The 16,774-nt window shown below is 42.6% G+C and overlaps 1 protein-coding gene across 2 annotated transcripts in view; it reads left to right on the plus strand.

The window, feature by feature from the left end:
• The window catches only part of AGR3 (anterior gradient 3, protein disulphide isomerase family member), a 38,504-nt gene that overhangs the window by 11,763 nt on the left and 9,967 nt on the right, over positions 1–16,774 (plus strand). The window contains exon 1 of one of the 2 annotated variants that reach the window (XM_083578949.1): positions 15,758–15,856. The exons of the other annotated variant lie outside the window; for it this stretch is intronic. The gene's annotated coding sequence lies outside the window, so the exon portion shown is untranslated. Of the gene's footprint in view, positions 1–15,757; positions 15,857–16,774 lie in introns of those variants that run through there. 2 annotated transcript variants of the gene reach the window in all.

Genomic DNA, 16,774 nt, shown 5'->3' on the forward strand with positions numbered 1-16,774 from the left:
TGCCCTCCCCACATGGCAACTGGGTTTATAGGAGCCTAATAATCCTGCAGAGGAGTAATCAACAGCCACTAAAAACATATGATAGACACTTAAATATTACATTTCACATATAGTCCCACACCCCAGCTGGAAATTTATGGCAAAAAAAGAGAGGACTGCACAAAACCAGAATGGTTGCAACCAAACTTTTGATGCTTCTTAAAGAACACATGAAAAGATTGTATCATTTGTGTTAACCATTAATGTAAACCTGCTGCATAAGCATCTCTGGATATGTCATTTGTGACTAATTACCGTTGGCCCCACCCATTTTATGGAGCCAGCTGCAGAGATGTGCTCATATTCTCCAGAAGAAAAGCCAGAACATTTTAATTTTGGCAGATGCTGTACCATCACAAAGGTTCCCCAGGAGGGGAAAATATTTAAAATGGTCCCACAGTTGAGTTCTATGTTCTCTTAAAACTATTATACAGCATTAAATAAAAATAAAAATCTAATAGCAGCTCTTGTTAGAAATCTTTTCATTATGCTGATTATTCTAACTCTTATCTGGAACACGTTTAAAGACGCTCACTACAAAAATACAGTATCTAACAGTAAATTTAAGTTCTCTTCCTCCTTTCTGAACCATCAACTACCGTCACTGGGCTGATCATTGGAAAACACCTCTTAACAAAAGAAGAACTGAATCTGAAAAGACTTCAAAAGGAGAGAGGTCCTCTGAAAGCTGAAACCACTCTGAAATGCATTTATATACTTAATTAACTGGCAATGTTTATGTGCCATCTCATGACATAAAGCATTCACTTTAATGCCCCAAGCAACATGTTCAAAGACCATGTCAGCGCAAAAGCCTGAAAATAACCTTCAGATCGCCTAATTTGCAGTTACAGCTAAAGGACTGGGTTTTGTCGAGGGATGGGGGGGGGGGAGAATTTTGATTCAGTTCACATTTAAAGGTGAACCTACCTGACCTGCACTTTCTGAAACTATACCAAAACCACAGTTCTTATTCAACATTCACACATCTCTGAAGTTTGCAAAGGAATGGAATAAGCCAACCAGGGAGCACTCTACAATTAAGTCTACAGCAAAAGTCACATGAACCAGATTAACTGTGTTCTGCCTATTCCTACTGCAACTCTTGCATGAAAAATAAACGTTCATGTCAATGGGTATAGAAACCAGCCTGTCTATTACATATTAGATTTGCTGTTTTATAATATGGGCTTCAGTTGTCAAAGAATTCGTGAGGTTAATCGGTGATCCTTCCCTCACACCAGAAGAATTTTGACTTACTGTATTATAGAAGCATCCTTCCCCAACATAGAGCCTTTCAGATGCTGTTGAACTTCAACTCCCATCAGCCTCAGCCAAGTTGGTTGTTGGTCAATGGGAGTGGTAGTCCAACAACATCAGGGGAGCACCAAGGTGGGAAAAGGGTTAAAAAACTGGTATTAGCTGTCATTTCTGCCTTATACACAAGGTGGCTAAGTGAGCGTTGTATTATCCAGGTTCTTCCCCACAGTAACCTGTTGCAGGCTTAATCCACAAAGTAAAATATGAAAATAATTACAGACAGGAATCCTCTTGTGTGTTTTGGATATAAAATACATTGCTTTGTCTGAATCAGTCATTCTCTCATATCCAAATATTTTAGTTGAATATTTGGCTTGTGCAAGAATAAACGTTGTGTTCATGGCTTATAGCCTTTTTATTTTAAATCTTCTTGCATTGTCATACATTTGTCTAGATGTATACATGCAGAAATACATGCAGAAACATCGGTCATTAAACTATCCCATGAACATGTCTACATACCGTCCAACAATTCTCTGATGGCTTGTCCTATTCCATAATAATAATAATTTTATTATTTATACCCTGTCCACCTGACTGGGTTGCCCCAGCACTCTGAGTGGCTTCCAACATATATAAAAACATAATAATACAAACATTTTAAAAAAATGTCCCCATACAGGGCTGCCTTCAGATGTCTTCTAAAGGTTGTACAGTATAGTTACTTATCTCCTCGGTACAGGGGTCACATAACTCCACACCCTCCAACATTTCTCCAGTGAAGTGAGACATTCCAGGATCAAATCAGAAACTGGAATGGCTTCTGTAAATCCAGGATTGTCCCTGGAAAATAGGGACACTTGGAAGATTTGTGACTATGGGTTCCAAACATTAAGAATCTGACAATACAACCATTGTTCTCTTTAGGTCAGCTTGGTATTTTACTTTTTTAAAATAGCATCTTTGTCCTTTAATAAGCTGCTACCATGTTATCATCAATACCATTCTTAGAAACACTGATCAGAACCAGTGTTTGTCATTTACTCCATTCTGATTACAGAGCAACAGGGGTAAATGGGAACTAGGGCCTTATTAACTTCAGGAGGCTTGATAGAATAAACCACCCAGACCACGATGGGCAGTCTGTAATGACAGACCAGATAGCAAGCAGTTACAGAAGAAAATTTATTAGAAACTTTATTAGAAACTTCAAGAGCATCACTCAAATAGCTCGGCTGTGATTGGCTCAGGGAGGTTTGCTCCTTAGCAGGGTGCAGCTGGCTCAGTCAAGAGTTCTTGGGTCTCTGAAGTGGTTTCCTGAAGCTTGGAGAAGCTGGAAGCAGCTGCTGACTATAAGAGACCAGGTAAGGTGGGGGAGACAGCAAATAAGGGCACCTGCCAGACTGGAGACCCCTTAAGATACTTATTTGAGGTTTGCAGTGCAATCTACTCATGTCTACTGAGAAGTAAGACCACTGGGCTCAATGGAGCTCACTCCCAGGTAATATACACTAGTGGCCAAAATTGTGGTAAGCTTTTGGGGAAAGTGTATTTCTGAGGTCTGATGGCTCATAACACCTGATTGGTTCTCTAAACACTCGTGCTCATTGGCTAGATCCAAAAGAAGGAAAACTACTGCATATCAACCTAAGCAAGTTGTGCTTCCTTTTTCTGGTTATTTGGCTATAACGTTTGATATAATACAGATAATTGAACAAACTTTGTTGCATTACATTCTTCATTAAAGTATCTTTCCATTGATATATCATTATATATCAATTATGGCATTACTCCCCAAAAAGTGGTGTTATAAGCCATCAAACCTCAGAAATACACTTTTTCCAAAAAGGTTTTCACAGTTTTGGCCACTAGTATACCTCCCATTCAAGGGAAGATGCCAGAAGGTTCTTTAGATGGTAGTGTTTGAGGCAGCAGTTTGCTAGTGCTGCAAAAGCTGAAAATGAAATCTCTATTCAAACACTAGCTAGGATAGGAAACAAAGAGAAGAAATGAAAGACAACTTCCTAGAGATGTTAGTATCCTATGGAGAATAAAATCTATAGGCAACTGTACTGTAAAAACATTTCCCCATCAGGACAGCAACAGAGTGCCAGAATCCCTAAAAGCAACTTTCCTAGTATATATATATCTCCAGACCATCCTTTGTTCTGCAGAGTGTTTTTTCTTAAGAGCTGGTAGAAATGTTTGGTTTAGCAGATGGAAACCATTAGTTTCAGGCTATGAAATAATGCTGGTTATTTGAACTGCAGCCGAGCAGGTGTATCCTCCTGCTTTGATTCTAAGCAGTGTCATAGGTATAGAGGTTCAATGAAATTAATTTGTTTTCAATAATGGGGATTAATTCAAAAATATCCGCAGCATTGGCTAGCCCAGTCAACACACGTGAAAAACATTTCCCATTCTTCCGAAACCATTTCAAGAGGGATCTGGTTTTATTTGACTGCTCTGCGTCCCTTGTCAACCTATTGTTTTAGCACTTCCTAAGTATCTCCTGCTAAATCTCGGTTCCCTCCTTGATGCTTTGACATCTAAGCCTTTTGCGATCAGCAGTAATGAAAGAGGATTGTTTGCAATCAACTCTTCTTCTTTCTCTCTCTTTGCTATCATACACTTCCCAAAATGCATACACAGATCTGACTTCCCCAACAGAAACATCTGTGGTATATTTCCTGTAATCGTGTGGTTGAAACCAGTTGCCTTATTAACGTGCAGATATTCTATGGAACAGAAAGATGGCAATTAACCGGAAGAATCTTTCTGTATGTTGTGCTGCCAAGATTAAGACGAAAGAGATCATCTGACAGTGGTGGAATAACCTAACATGTTTGGTGGAACTGATGAAATGGGTTGCCTCAGCTAATTAGATGTGGAAGGTATGAAGCAAAGACTGAACGCCTTCTATTTATTTAAAGACCTTGTGTCTATTATTTGTTTTGTGTATGGTTGAGCAACCCCATAGTATATTATCATGGTCTACTGCATTCACAAACAAGATAAAAAGGAGATTTAAACTTAATCGCATTAACATCAGGGTTGAAGTGCACAGAGGGGGAGGGGCATGCACTTAATTCCCACCCCCAGTATCTGTGCATGAAAGGCTCACCTCAGATGTTCACACATTGAGTATGAAGATCTGAAGCAGGTTTCTAAGAGAGCCCAACAGAACACTGTTAAGAGCATGGGTAGGCAAACTAAGGCCCGGGTCCCGGATCCGGCCCAATTGCCTTCTCAATCCAGCCCGTGGACGGTCCGGGAATCAGCGTGTTTTTACATGAGTAGAATGTGTCCTTTTATTTAAAATGCATCTCTGGGTTATTTGTGGGGCCTGTCTGGTGTTTTTACATGAGTAGAATGTGTGCTTTTACAGAGTGAGTCCTTTAAAAGAGGGCCCATGGATACAGAGTACACATGTTCCAAGGGGCCTCTTTTAAAAGACTCACCCTGTCTTTAAAATGCATCTCTGGGTTATTTGTGGGGCATAGGAATTCGTTCATTCCCCCCCCCCAAAAAAAATATAGTCCACCCCCCCACAAGATCTGAGGGACAGTGGACCAGCCCCCGGCTGAAAAAGTTTGCTGACCCCTGGTTAAGAGCCTCGTCACAGTTGGGAATCCTGATAATACACCCTCCAACATTTCTCCAATGAAAATAGGGACATCCTATTCCATAATAATAATAATAATTTTATTGTTTATACCCCGCCCATGTAACTGGGCTGCCCCAGCCACTCTGGGTGGTTTCCAACATTTATTATGTTTTTATATAACATTAAACATTTCAAAAGCTTCCCTATATAGGGCTGCCTTCAGATGCCTTCTAAAGGTTGTTCAGTTACTAATCTCCTTGGCTCAAGGACTGCATAACTCCATACCCTTCAACATTCCTCTGGTGAAAATAGGGATGTCCTAAGGAAAAGTGGGACATTCTAGGATCAAATCAGAAACCGGGACAGCTTCTGTAAATCTGAGACTGTCCCTGGAAAGTAGGGACACTTGGAGGGTCTGTGAAATGCACGATTCCTGATCTCACAGGTGTTTTTACCTACAGTCAGCTGAACACATGCAGAAGGTGCTTTCAAATCTTTGTGCTCAGTGTGTGATGGTTTAAGAGGACCCTGCACAGGGACCTTGATGGTGCGGAGTTGCATATGCACCCCTGCCCCTCTACATACTTTTATTCCTCACATGTTCAGGCAAACACCTGAAGACTATTATGACTATTATGTCACATGAACTACTTCCTCTTAGCATGTTCCCAAAGTTAGTTAAATGAGTAAAGAATCTGGATTGGGAAGCTTCATTTCGAACGCATGTGCATTTACTGAACGATACCATGAAACTGAGAGGTGCTTGTGGTTCCATCACACTGTATAATGGATAAGGCATGGTAGAACCGCATACAGTGGAACCTCGGGTTACATATGCTTCAGTTTACATACGCTTCAGGTTACAGACTCTGCTAACCCAGAAATAGTGCTTCAGGTTAAGAACTTTGCTTCAGGATAAGAACAGAAATCATGCTCCGGTGGCGCGGCGGCAGCAGGAGGCCCCATTAGCTAAAGTGGTGCTTCAGGTTAAGAACAGTTTCAGGTTAAGAACAGACCTCCGGAACGAATTAAGTACTTAACCCGAGGTACCACTGTACTGCTAACTGTTACGAGGTTGAATTTGACTTCATTATTTTTGCTGTCCCCATTTTTTAATGGTGAAGATGGCCAATGGCGAGAAGGGTGGGGGAGACTTTGACTGGAAATATAACAAAACAGGAAATGGTTATTTCAAGTCCAAGGTAGGAATAGATATTCACAGCACATGTGATGTTTCTATCAATACTCTGCCCTTCCGGCTTGAGAAACCTTCAAAAAGGTCAGAGTACTAAAAAAAAAGTGCTTGTCTACATGTCAGCCATCAGCAATTAATTCAAACAACTGCCGCTTCTTGTTCACAAAGCTATTACATTCTGAGAGATAGTTACTGGGGTGTATTCTTCTTCCTTGCAAGATATGAAATAGCATTTTTAAAGAGCATTGGGCCATGAATGTCTCTTGAAAATATATTTTAAGTATTTCGTTATTATGTTGTTCCTGCCACTGCTAAAAATACACAACAACATGACCTTTATATTGCAGCAAGCATGCCTTGAAATTTGGCTCTGAATTGTCTTTCTAAACAATATCATGGTTAGTTCAGATGAAATGTTTGGTTTAGGAAGCTGTTGCCTACAGCCCACTGTGAAATTTCTTGTGACCTCTGCATGCCTTATGTAGACCCAGGAAGATGATAGCGACCTCATTGCTTATTGAATCAGAAAGAATGGCCAGCGACAGAAAGGAGGGGCTCATGAGGTGAAAGTTCTCAGCCAACCTCACAAATTACTATGACTTAAAAGCAATGGCAAATGGCAACAGAATTGGAGCTCACAAATAAATGACCAGGAAGCATAGGAAACAACTCCTAAGGGCCGAGGTCCCTTTGGGCCTCCCATCAAATATTTGAGCCCCCCCCCAAGTCGATGGGCATTGCCATTCAAATGTGCCCCCTGGCACCCCTGGCAGGAAGTGAAGTAAGGTAGAGCTAGGTCAATATTCTCAACTGGACCCTTTTCAGGGAGCTCTGTTGTGGGGTGAATGGTGAAAAGATAAGCCGTGTAATATGCATTATAGATAATACAATTTTAAAGTAAGTGCAAAGTGTGGTGAAATGGTTAGAGCTTTGAACTAGGACCATGGAGAATGAGGTTCAAATCCCCATTCAACCTAACCAAACTAGTTATAATGATAAAATGTGATTGTGGTGGGGTGATGCATGTATACATTATTGCGGGTAGACCTTGTTCCAAATTGTCATGGAGGCCACGGTGGTACAGAGTGTCTATGCCTAGCTGCAGCTGTTCCTGGACCACTTGACTACAGTGACCCATGCTCTAATATTCTCTTGAATGGACTCCTGAAATTGATTTTTAAAAATCCTCATGGCGAGATAAAAAAAAAGCACCACATACCAGGGGAAAACACCACGGGCCCACAAATTTGTTCCCAACAGTAAAATCATGCTGCTCTATTAACCATAAAAATATATAGCTATGGCTATCAAATTGACCAATGTGACTGAAAAGTATTCTGCCGTTTGTGAGGACATGCATCCCACTTCAGGGATGAGAACCTCTACATGATGTTGGACTACAGTTGCCCTCATCCTTGACCATTGGCTGTGCTATCTGAGAGTGATGGAAGTTGGGAATCCAAAACATCTTGAGCACTGCAGGTTCCCCATCCCTGAAGTGAAGGTACCAGACCCACCTCTGTGGGAGGGAATTCTACAACTTAGGGGCTGCCCCAGAGAAGGCCATCTCCTGGGCCACCACCCTCTTAACATCTGAGGGTGGTGGGGCTACCAGGAGGCCTTCTTGTGCTTACCTTAATACGTGAGAGGCTCTGTGGGGAAGAATGCAATCTTTCAGACATTTGGAGCCCAAGGGCTTTAAACACTGTTGCTGAGTACTTTAATATAGAACACTGCCAGCACCATATTCCCCTTTTCCCATCAGTTCAAACAACAACACTAGAGATATAAAATAGGCAAACTTTTAAGAAAGAGGTCAAAAATATCCAGAGGAGAGAAATCTGCCTTACAGATCCTGGCTCTCTACAACTTTTCTGTCTGGTTCTCAGCTTCCATTGTATAATCATTTAAAAACTCGAGGTACAGTGTTATCAATACAGGAAAACGTCAATTTAAAAAGGCAACGAAAGCAAATCTTCCAGCAGATGCCTGGCTGACTCATTTAGCAGCTGCCCCAAAGTTCTCCAATCTGTTTCTGGAAAGCATTCTCATTTCTGAAGTCTTTACTGGGACCTTTAAATGCAGGGGAAATTAAGTGACTTTTCATTTCTCGTGGCATTCTGAGTATTTCATTTGTGAACATTCAGCAGCTTCATAGCACAGCCTAATTTCCTGGCTCTTGACCTTAAAAATCTGGTTTGGCTTTTCCTCCATCACCTGCAAATTATTTTATACATAAATATCATAAAAAACCCACCCATAAAAACTACATTTCCATATTTGAACGAGCCTCAGGTTTTTTTACAAGGCTTTTTTCCTTAAGTTATTTGAGTCAAATTAGTGCCACTCCTTCAACTACAAGAAGCCTTGAGGAGGAAAGCTATGGAATGCATGGATCATACTGATATCATGAAGATCATTCTGCTGCAAAAACAGACATTTGATTGCATTTATTCTGAACACGTCTACTGCTCCAGAAATAGATCCGAGTCCCTGACTAATTTTGTTTTTTTTTTACTTCCTGGAAAATTACAAGAAAACCAAACACAAAATTGTTTGTGGTTTGCAACCCAGTAAAGGATTCTAAAATTATAATAATGAGTCGAAGATGCATCTGTGTGTGCAAATTCTAGGCAATGATTCACCCTATCGGACAGAGTCATCGTCTCTTTGTGTCATTTGTATATCATGGATGGGGACCCCCTGGTCTTCCAAATGTTGGACTCCCCAAATCCTATTAACCCCAGCTAGCAAGGCCAGTGGTTAGGGAAGATAGGAGTTGTAGTCCAACAACTGGAGGGCGAAAGGATTTGTATTCTGGCTTATATTAATTCACAAATTATCATAGTTGCAGCTTGGGGCTGGTATTTTTAACTGTGTATCTAATCTTCCCCCTTCATGGATCACTGCCTTGTCATAGTGAAGGGGCTTGAATGACTCCAAGAAGCTTTGAGTTATGCCGTGCAGGGCCACCCAAGATGGACAGGTCATAGCCGAGAGTTTAGACTAAATGTGGAGAAGGAAATGGCAAACCACTCCAGTATTTTGCCAAGAAAACTCCATGGACATAAAAAAGGAGAAGCTTTGAGAAGAAAGTGAGGATTTCCAAGGCATGCTGTGGTTCATGGGGTCACGGAGAGTCGAACATGACTAAGATGACTAAACAACACACAACCAATCTTCCCATTACACTTTCCAAGCTTCTTCACTATCTCCATCTCCAGTTCCTCTAACCCCTACATCACAGGACACCTTGCAGACAGGAATGGACCTGGATAGCTCAGTTGGTTAGAGCCTGGTGCTGATAGCACCAAGGTTGCAAGTTCAATCCCCCTATGGGGCAGAAGCATATTCCTGCATTGCAGGCAGTTGTACTAGATGATCTCTTCCAACTCTATGATTCTATGACCTGAGAGAATGGTGCACTGTTAGGGCTCAGGTTGAGAAGAGCCATGCACATGGAAGCCAGGATTCATGCATGAGAGCCAAGGTGCTTCTAGATTGTTGCTTCTTTGACGTGGGAGGCAATCACATACCGGCGCCATTACACTGGATTGGAAGGTCTTGCGCAACAATCCCGCTTCCCCAAAGACAGTCATCTAACTTCCCTGCAAACAAACCTGAATGCTCAATTAACAGGTCATCTAGAAGCAACCTCAGAGCAATAAACCAAATGAAGTGTCCCAGGAACAAGTGGGAACTAGAAACGAGACTTGGTGGGATGAAGCCACAGGCAACACCCAAAGATGTCCAGAAAATCATCTGCGCTCAAGAAGAGCTTGTAACTGAAGTAAGGCTTAGCTTTCCAGGAGGCTCCCATTCATGGCCAGCCTGGAGGAGCTGGGCCACTCCTGAACTTGGAGATACTCGCAACTGCGATCTGTAGTTCTGCCATCCATTCACCACATGTTGGATTTCATGTTGTGTTAGCATTCTGTGATGTTAGCTATTCCTGATCTTCCCTCTTTGTGTCATCTGCAAATCAGTGTTAGATACTGAGATATGAAAGCTAGGAGCTAAATGGCACCTTAATCCTAGGTTATGGGCACAACAGCGGAATGTCTAGACGTCCTTTTTAATAACAAGAATACAAAGCTGAAAATGAATGAACTGCAGGCTAAAATCTTATGTTCATTTTTCCCATGGTCTAGTCCTCATCTGAAGACTGCAAAAAACAAAGCCATGCTTTCTCTGCCCACCCATCTAATATTCTTAAGAGGGTCTCTTCTCCAGTCTTCAGAGAGTAGCAGGAAGTGGGGAGGCAGAAAAAGGTCCTCGTTTCCTTTCGCTGTGCAGTTTTAATCTGAAAACCAGAGCTCAGAAACTGCTCACGCTAATGGACTTCCTTGTTGCAAAATGCACCAACAACAATGGGAGTTTCAAATGCTGCTGCCAATTTAGTAAGGATTTCCTCCACCCCTTGATCTAGCACCAATTTTTAAAAGGTATTAAAGAGGACTGGAAACTGCAGCATTACATTTGAAACCTCCCTTTAGTCTGATAGGGAACCACCGATAAGCACTCTTGAGTATTTTCCAACAAGCTATGAATCCATGTGATGCTCATCTAGCCCACACTGAATCCGTTCTGCTTACCAAAATGTAATGGGGAACTTTGTCAAATGCTTTGCTCGAATCCAACTTTTAAAGCAACATGTATGATCAGCCTTATGGTTCAACCAGAGCATAAATACCAGAATCTTTCTTGGACTGGTTTCTGATGTTAATGATATGAGCAAATACAGGAAACAACAGTGGGCTTCCTTTCCTGTGTTCATGCTAGATGGTTAAAATAATAATAATCAGAAAATACTTCCTTGCAGTCCAGAACTCTCAAACTCTTCTGAGTACCCAACAAGTCCATTTCCTCCAAGCTGCATTTAAATGATTATTAAAACAATGAATCAAACAGTGCCATTTTAAAAAATGCACAATAAGAATATTTGCAATCATATTTTTTTGCAGCTCTCCAAAAACACTGTTGGAATTATTTCAATATTTGCATGGTGCTTTTGTTCCAGCAGATGGCGCTTGCAGCATAAATAATGAATTCATCTACTTTCACTGCCCCGCATTGAAGCTAAACAATAAAATAATTTAATCTTGCCATAGTTGTTCAGGAAAGTTATCTAGTTTAGCAGTGTGGAAGAGACGCTTCATTCTAAATACTCCCAACAGTTGCAATCAGAGATGGAAAGACTAGCACAACAACATTGGCTCTAAAAAGGCTTCTTCTAGCAAAATATTGGCATCTCTGCTGTGGTTAACATAGATAAAATGCATTTCAACTTCTTCAGACTGGGAAAGCGGTGGCAAGATGGGGCCCTCATGCGTGGGGTTGTCTGGGGCCAGTGCTGCAGGAAACTGCCTCCCATACGCAATCACAGTCCATGGTATCATCTCTCAAATATGGACAATCAGCTATTCAATCTTAAATTCTATGGGTTTTGCTCTAAGAACTGCAAGAGGAAATATTGCTTCCCTCTGTGAGGGAGCCTTCCCAGACCCGCTGAAAGAGGCGGTTATTAAACCGCTTCTTAAAAAACCATCTTTAGATGCGGCCACGATGGCCAACTATCGCCCAGTCTCAAATCTTCCATTCTTGGGCAAGGTGATTGAGCGAGCGGTTGCCGAACAACTCCAGGCACGCCTGGAAGAAGCGGACCATTTGGATCCCTTCCAGTCGGGATTCAGGCCTCATCATGGGACTGAAACTGCCTTGGTCGCACTGGTTGATGATCTCCGGCGGGCTAGGGACAAAGGTGAGAGCTGTTTCCTAGTTCTGCTGGATCTCTCAGCGGCGTTTGATACCATCGACCATAACATCCTTCTGGACCGTCTTGAGGGGCTGGGAGCTGGGGGCACTGTCATACAGTGGTTCCGCTCCTTCCTCCTGGGCCGTGTTCAGAAGGTGGTGGGGGGGGATGAGTGTTCAGACCCCTGGGCTCTCACTTGTGGGGTGCCTCAGGGTTGTGTCCTCTCCCCCATGCTTTTCAACATTTACATGCAGCCACTGGGAGAGATCATCAGGAGGTTTGGGCTGGGTGTTCATCAGTATGCAGATGATACCCAGCTCTACCTCTCTTTTAAATCAGAACCAGTGAAGGCGGTGAAGGTCCTGTGTGAGTGTCTGGAGGCGGTTGGAGGATGGATGGCGGCTAACAGATTGAGGTTGAATCCTGACAAGATAGAAGTACTGTTTTTGGGGGACAGGAGGCGGGCAGATGTGGAGGATTCCCTGGTCCTGAATGGGGTAACTGTGCCCCTAAAGGACCAGGTGCGCAGCCTGGGAGTCATTTTGGACTCACAGCTGTCCATGGAGGCACAGGTCAAATCTGTGTCCAGGGCAGCTGTTTACCAGCTCCATCTGGTACGTAGGCTGAGACCCTATCTGCCTGCGGACTGTCTCCCCAGAGTGGTGCATGCTCTGGTTATCTCCCGCTTGGACTACTGCAATGCGCTCTACGTGGGGCTACCTTTGAAGGTGACTCAGAAACTACAACTAATCCAGAATGCGGCAGCTAGACTGGTGACTGGGGGCGGCCGCCGAGACCATATAACACTGGTCTTGAAAGACCTACATTGGCTCCCAATACGTTTCTGAGCACAATTCAAAGTGTTGGTGCTGACCTTTAAAGCCCTAAACGGCCTTGGTCCAGTATACCTGAAGGAGCGTCTCCACCCCCATCGTTCTGCCCGGACGCTGAGGTCCAGCGCCGAGGGCCTTCTGGTGGTTCCCTCATTGCGAGAAGCAAAGCTACAGGGAACCAGGCAGAGGGCCTTCTCGGTAGTGGCGCCCGCCCTGTGGAACTCCCTTCCAGCAGATGTCAAAGCGATAAACAACTACCTGACATTCAGAAGACATCTTAAGGCAGCCCTGTCCAGGGAAGTTTTTAACGTGTGATATTTTAGTATATTTTTGGTTTCTATGGAAGCCGCCATGAGTGGCTGGGGAGGCCCAGCCAGATGGGTGGGGTATAAATAATAAATTATTATTATTATTATTATTAATTATTATTATTATTATGCAGGAGTTCATGCAGTGTTAAGATTCTATTATTCATCTTTATCTGCCTGAAAGAACCCTTTTAATGAGCTCTTCTGATCCTGATGTCAAGACTGAGCTGTGAGCTGTCTGAAGGGAGCCAGGAGCTCCGAGGCCAGCAAATACTGGACAGAAGAATGCATAAAGAGGGCAAGCCAGGGGTCAGGATAGAGAAGCAAGTCAGATTCACAAGCGCCAGCTGATGCAGAATGTGGCAGCCAGATTACTGGCCAGCTTTTGTTAAAAGATCTGAACCAGCTGCCCATCCACTGCTAAGCGAAGTTCAAGGTCGTCATACTCATTTTCAAAGCCCTGAACAATGTGGGTCCAGGGTACCTTAGGATCGCCTAAGCCCTTACATCTAAGATCAGCCACTAAGATAATCTGGAGCAGCATCAGTTGTTGTCTCCAGTGTTGGCAAGTCTCATCTGTCAACAAGAAACCTTGCTCTTAGCCGCATTGGTCCAGTCCTGTGGAATGCTCTGCTAATACAGATTCAGTGAGTGCCTTCTGTTTCAACCTTTAAATACCTGCTGAAAACTTTCTTATGCCACCAGGTTTATGCAGGCGATTAAGAAATAATGATTAGTTGATGGTCTATCATTTTAAATTTTTGTGTGCTTTTAGTATATATAATTTTGGAAACCACTCTGATATATTTTTTTAAAAAAAATGATACAGCAGTATATAAATATTTCATGAATAAATAAAATAGATGACGAATCAGGAGGGAGGCGTAAGCCAGAAGTCAGGACCGTAGAATCAGAACTGTAGAGGTGGAAGGGACCCCAAGGGACATCTAGACCAACCCCCTGCAATGCAGGAATCTCAACTAATTCATCCAGGACAGATGGCCATCCAACCTCTGCACAAAAACCTCCAAGGAAGGAGAGTCCACAGCCTCCTGGAGGGAGCCATTCCATTGTCAAACAGCTCTTACTGTCTGAAAGCTTTTCCTGATGTTTAGTCGGGATATCCTTTCTTGTAACTTGAAGCCATTGGTTTGAATTCTACCCTCTGCAGGAGAAAACAAGCTGGGTTCCCCTTCCATGTGACAGCCCTTGGCTACAGGGCTACAGCCCATGTGACAAGCCTTCTCTGCAGTGGCTCCCTGTCTGTGGAATGCTCTCCCCAGGGAAGTTCGCCTGGCACCTTCATTACACACCTTTAGGCACCAGGCAAAAAGGTTCCTTTTTAACCAGGCCTTTGGTTGATCCAATTTACATCCGATGCCCTTTTCAAATGTGTTTTTTTGTGGAGTAGGGGTGTTATTGGTTTGCTGTTTTTATTTTTATTGGGTATTTTGTGGTTTTATATCTTGATTTTATTCTGTGAACCGCCCTGAGACCCCGGGTATAGGGCGGTATATAAATTTAAATAATAAAGCAAAACAAAATAAAAATACAGTCATACCTCGGGTTAAATGTACTTCAGGTTGAGCGTTTACAGGTTATGCTCTGCGGCGACCCAGAAGTAACGGAACATGATACTTCTGGGTTTCGCTGCTCGCGCATGCGCAGACGCTCAAGATGACGTCACGCGCATGCGCGGAAGCGGCAAATCGTGACCCGCACACGTGCAGACGCGGGTTGCTTCAGGATGCAAATGGGGCTCTGGAACGGATCTTGTTCGCACCCAGAGGTACCACTGTAATGGAAGATGGCTATCATATTTCCTTTCAGTCTCCTCTTTCCAGGCTAAACATACCTAGCTCTTTCAACTGCTCCTCAGAAGGCTCGGTTAGCAGCAATAACTAACTACACATCAGTGCTCAGGAACACAAGAATTCACAATGGTCAGCTGGAACAGGAAGGCTTCTTATACTCCTTCCTGTCCAGGAAGAGCCAATAGGCAGCTAGGTAGGCGGAGTCAGTCTACTTCTGTGGCAAAGCTGGCACCTGTAATTCAAAAGTTCACCACCTGGGAGAGCTGCCCACATATCCAGGATTTCCTGACACCTGATCGGTGACCCAATTGTCAGTGGATTCCAAGCAACAAAAAGGGGCAAAGATAACATAGGTGTGTAACCAAAGTAAACAACCCTCTGTTGAAAGCACAATGAAGTCAGCAGAACTGCATTGGAAAACACATTTAAAACTCTCGTCCTCCTTACTCATCCATAGCTCAATCATTATTCTGTGAAAGGTGAGGACTTTGGGTTTCCCCCCCCCCCTTCTCGGTTAAACCTTTTTTTTTTTACCTTGATTTCTTAATTACATTTTTTCTGCACAAAGGCTAACTGTTGTATCTTCCTATTAGTTTCATCCCTAATCTCAGAGTCCTAGTGAACTCAGCCATTCATTGGAAACAATAGCACCTCCAGTTCCAACTTTCATTGCTGGTTTCTTATTTCACTGAACTGGAGCCAGGCTGTAGCCATTTGGGAGGAAAAGCCACAGATGCACACAAAAACGCTACTTTTCCTCCGTTCCAATGCAATGACACCTGATACAAGCAAAGATGGGGAGAGAAATCTGAGCATTCAATATGCCAGGATGAGAACTTGCAGAGAAGTTTAGGGAAAGGAGGGAGGGAGGGAGGGATGGGACAGGGCCAGGCATTGCTATCCCTTTTTCAAGGAACTATACTGCTGTAAAATCTGGATGAAGGGACCAGGCAGGTCAGCTGTTCTCAGATCTATAAATCACACCCACTTTAAAACATTTGCTTCCTTGGCAAGGAACTTTCGCCGGCGCAACTGATCAGCTCCGGTGAGCAAAAAAACAGAGTTTTTAACATCTTTTAATTGCAAATTTACCTTAAACAAAAGAAGCAAATAAACTGGGGCAGGAAGAAGTTACACACGGTCTACCCATTTTCTGTGAAATATTCACTAAGGGGCATCTCTTGGCTGCAATACCTGTATTTGAAGTAGATTTCACAGTGTTGTAAAAACTTGCTGACAATGGGATTGTGTTTATCCAGGGTGGGATCAAAGGTTTCCAATAGCAGCAGTTATGACTTATATTAAGGAAGAAGGCGGGAGATTTTCCCAATGAGAAAAATGTTTCATTTTTAAAAGAAAATTATATTTTAATAAAGTTTAGCGGCTAGTGATTTGTGTGTCTTTGAAGAATCTTGTCTGCCATGGTTGGCGTGAGCTTTGTCTTTGCAAATTGGAAATGGTTTCTCAACAATATCTTATTAATTTCTTTAATTAATAAGAAATTTCTTTAATTTCTTATTTAAACAGGTGTGCTTAGTGCTTGCTGTTACTAACCTCTGCATCTGACAGCGATAATATTGATTGTTTAAGGTCTCCTTTTATCTGTAATAATTTACTATGTAGAGAATTTGGAGCTAACCTTTTCGTCCCCAGGAGAGATTTCTTGGCTGAGAACAAATGGAAGAAAAGCCATTCCATACAACTGATGTCAATGGCACAATCCTATGCATGTCTACTCAGAAGTATGTCCAATTAAGCTCAATAGAACTTACTCCCAGTTAAGAGTGTATAGGATTACAGCTTAATGCTGCAATCCTATACCAATTTGTCTGGGAATAAATGCTTTGGAGACTTACTTCGGAGTAAATATGTATAAATTGCATCGGTTCTCTTAAATGAAGTCTTTTGCTGTGAAGGTAAAATACTTATACCATGAAATCCTAATTTGTCTACAAAAGCAATT

The sequence above is a fragment of the Podarcis filfolensis genome (assembly GCF_964270895.1).
Source record: "Podarcis filfolensis genome assembly, chromosome: 12".
In the NCBI taxonomy this organism is placed as follows: Eukaryota; Metazoa; Chordata; class Lepidosauria; order Squamata; family Lacertidae; genus Podarcis; species Podarcis filfolensis.